Source organism: Myotis brandtii, unplaced genomic scaffold (genome assembly GCF_000412655.1).
Source record: "Myotis brandtii unplaced genomic scaffold, ASM41265v1 scaffold139, whole genome shotgun sequence".
Taxonomy (NCBI): Eukaryota; Metazoa; Chordata; class Mammalia; order Chiroptera; family Vespertilionidae; genus Myotis; species Myotis brandtii.
Window position 1 is genome coordinate 650,827 of NW_005354965.1, and position 3,857 is coordinate 654,683.

Consider the following 3,857-nt stretch of genomic DNA (forward strand, 5'->3'; position numbering starts at 1 on the left):
CCACCCACCGGACAGCTCCTGGGTGGCCGGCCCCGGCCCGCGCTGGGAGGGATCAATGAGCGGGGACAGAGTCTGTCATCGTCCTGAGTGAGTTCGGGACTCACCTGAGAGACGCCGACACTCGGGGGCACCCGTGCGGTAACGTAGGTCTCTTGATGGAGGTGCGTGGGCCCGGGGTTCCGGTGAGTGAGGTGCATGTCTTCGCGTTGCAGGCTTCGGGGTTCCTGCGTCTGTGCGCAGACTCGGGAGAGAGCTAGTTTGCGGTCCCCGGAGATGTATGACTTACTGATCCTATGGTTCCTGTCTCAGGAAGGATGCCCGAACGAGTTAACGCTTTGGCTCACCCCCCTTCAGCCTCGATCTCTTGGGTAACTGGGCTTTGTCAGCAACCCCTTGGGATGACTCCAGCTTCTCAGGCAAGATAACAAGTTAGCTGAGGAGACACAGGAGCACGAAACAAAACAGAGGCCCGGCCCTGGGGACCGGCTCTCCCTCCCCGAGGTCTGGGGTCCGAGGGGGTTTCATGAACTAGTCACACACGTCTGTCCAGGGCAAACGCATCGCCAAGGACCGGAGACTTTCACATGAGGGGATGGTCTCTGCCCGCCAGCTCAAAACAAAATCGATGTCCTTATTTAAAAATATATTTTTATTGATTTCAGAGAGGAAGGGAGAGGGAGAGAGAGAGAGAAACATCAATGAGGAGAGAGAATCATTGATCGGCTGCCTCCTGCTGTGGATGGAGCCCACAACCCAGGCCTGTGCCCTGACCAGGAATCGAACCGTGACCTCCTGGTTCACAGGTTGATGCCCAACCACTGAGCCACACCATCCGGGCCCAGGTATATGTTTAAGGGTGGATTTGCTTTGGGGAAATAGCTAAGGGTCATGAAGAAGTCAGTTGGGTGAATGAAATTAAGCCAATCAGTACAACCCGGTGTCAAAAGTAAACAATAATCTCATAACATAGCAAAATGGGTGTGTGTCCCTGAAGGTGATTCCGAAAGAAGAATTTGTAAGTGTTTATTAATGCTTGATCAGTACATGCATGTTAGGGACATTGACACGATTCTACGGTAGAGACAGGAGGGCTATTTCGAAGGTCAGTATGCATTTGGATTTGTAAGTTTGAGTACTTTTACTTAAAAAGTCAGGTTTTTTTTTAACCGATTCAATACAGAAAATTGATCACAACGAACAGAGCACCAGGTGAAACAAGTTGCTTTCTCTCCCAGGTAGTCATCTGCGGGCGGGTGCTGGGCTGGCCCCCCGAAACCCTCAGGAACCAGCCTCGCCCGGTTCCTCGCTCTGCCCTCGCGGGCCGTGCCCTCGCCCCCACGCTCCACGCCAGGCTCTGGGCAGAGAACGTGGCAGGAGCACAGGAAGGGACACAGGGAGCAGGAGCCCAGCAGTCCCTGCAGAAAGACTGCAAGAAACTGTCCAGGAAAAATTCCACTCGAACCTCATTGGCCAGCACCTTGTCACATGCCACACCTAGCTGCAAGGGAGGCTGGGAACTGTAGTCTTTCTCCCAGACAGCCGTGTGCCCAGCAGTCAGCAGGGGTTCTGCTACTAGGGAAATGCAGACGGTAGGACTGGCAACCAGCAATCTATGCTGCAGCTCCTCACATCTCACTTTTCTTGTTGTTGTTAATCCTCACATGAGGATATTCCTTCCATTGCTTTTCAGAGAGTGGAAGGGAAGGGGGGAGCAGGGGAGGGGAGGGGAGAAACATTGATGTGAGAGGCACATCGCCTGGTTGCCTCCTGCACCCACCCCAACCGGGGGTGGGGAGAAAACCTGCAGCCCAGGTATTGAACCCTGGACCCTGGCTGTGCGGGCTGACGCTCCAACCACTGAGCCACACCAGCCAAGGCACATATTCTATTCTCGTGAGCTAGAAGGATGCAGCGATATCACTTGCCACAAACCCTCTTCACAGAATAATGTACAGTATTTCTGTTTATAGATCATTTCACAGCCAGTGACTGAGGAACTATGCATGTGCACTGTACAGACATCTCATCGTATTTAATCTGTGTGGCAGTCTGTATGACACACACTATCCTCCCATCTAACAGACGGGGAAACGGCTTTAGAGATGTAAAACCCCAGGTGGTCTGAGATCATGTAGCTAGAAAATGACAAAGTCAGAATTAGAACTCAAAACCGGAGCCCCGGGCCGTGACCCCGCGTTAGTCCCCACGAAGGGGAAAATCTTGGAATTAATCGACCAGGACCTGCGACTCGAATGGGAGTACATTTGGAGGCTTAGCCTCCTGTGAGCAGGAAGTGTCTTAATGGAATGAAGTTGCTGCCTCCAAGTTGGGATGAGAAATCCCCCAACATGCCATGCAGCCGACCCGCACCCAGCGCCTTCTCTTGCCAGCCCACTGTGGCCCCTCACTCCCCTGTCCAGCCAGTGTGTGTGGCCAGAGGCTAAAGGGGGGGGGGAGGGGGACACCCAGGAGACACCCTAGACCCGCCTGGGGAGAACCGGCAGGTGGGGGTGCCATTCTCCACCCAGTTCAGGACCCTGCAGCCAGTGGCAAGGGGGCTGCTGTGAGCTGGCAGGGCGATACTGGCTGGACAGGGGAGTGAGGGGAGGGAGGGAGCGGGGTGGAGAGAAGGGATGTCTCTGGGTCTGGGCCTCCCACTGCCAGGCATGTCTCCCTGGGAAACAGGCCCTGGTGCTGAGCTCCCAGCCGGACCAGAGGGGGCCTCCCGGGGGGAAGCGAACCCTCCTTCGGGGCTGCCTTTCTCCGCGGAACAGGATGAGGGGACTCACCCAGGAAGCAGCTGCTGGCCCTGTGGGTCTGGCAGGATTCAATGGCTTGTGAGCAGGGCTGTGCTGTGGAAGGTCTGACCAAGCTGGCCAATGATTAATAAAATATCCCCAAAGGGTAATGTTTAAGGTCAACAGTGCTAATAACTCCCTCCCTCTTAAAGCACTCACCTACTTCTCTTGGACTTCATGACACTGCTCATTCCTGGGTCTCCATCTATTACAGCGGTTCTCAACCTGTGGGTCGCGACCCCTTTGGCGGTCGAACGACCCTTTCACAGGGGTCGCCTAAGACCATCCTGCATATCAGATATTTACATTATGATTCATCACAGTAGCACCATCACAGTTATGAAGTAGCAACGAAAGTAATTGTATGGTTCGGTCACCACATGAGGAACTGCATTTAAAGGGCCAGAAGGTTGAGAACCACTGCCTTAGAGGCTCTGACAGAACTGACCTGGGGGCTAAAGAGTATGTTTTTATTGATTTCCGAGAGGAAGGGAGAGGGAGAGGGAGAAACATCAATGATGAGGGAGAATCATGGATCGGCTGCCTCCTGCACGCCCCACACTGGGGATGGAGCCTGCAACCTGGGCCTGTGCCCTGACCGGGAATCGAACCCTGACCTCCTGGGTCATAGGTCGACGCTCAACCACTGAGCCACCTTGGCCGGTGGGAAACCCACCTTCTGAGCAGCTGTAGCAGCTAAAAAAGCGCATCCATTGGCACTGCCTGATTCATTCCTGCTTCCCCTCGACAGACAACCCTTCACCACCCAGTGGCCAGGGCTCGGGGCAAAGCCACTTCCCGCTGCCGTCACTGCCCACAGCCCAGAGGCCAGCAGAGGATGGACATCGCCCTTGCTGTTCCCCAGCCCCCCCACTTCCCCCGGCCGGTGCCCGTGGGTCACACACGCACCTGTCCCTCCTGCAGACTCGGTGGTGATCGCCTTCTGGGTGAGCCTGGCCGCCTTCGTGGTGCTCCTCTTCCTCGTCCTGCTCTCCATGTCCCGCTGGGCTCCCTCGGCCAGGTGCGTGCGGGCAGCAGCGTGGGGGGCCAGGCGCGTGG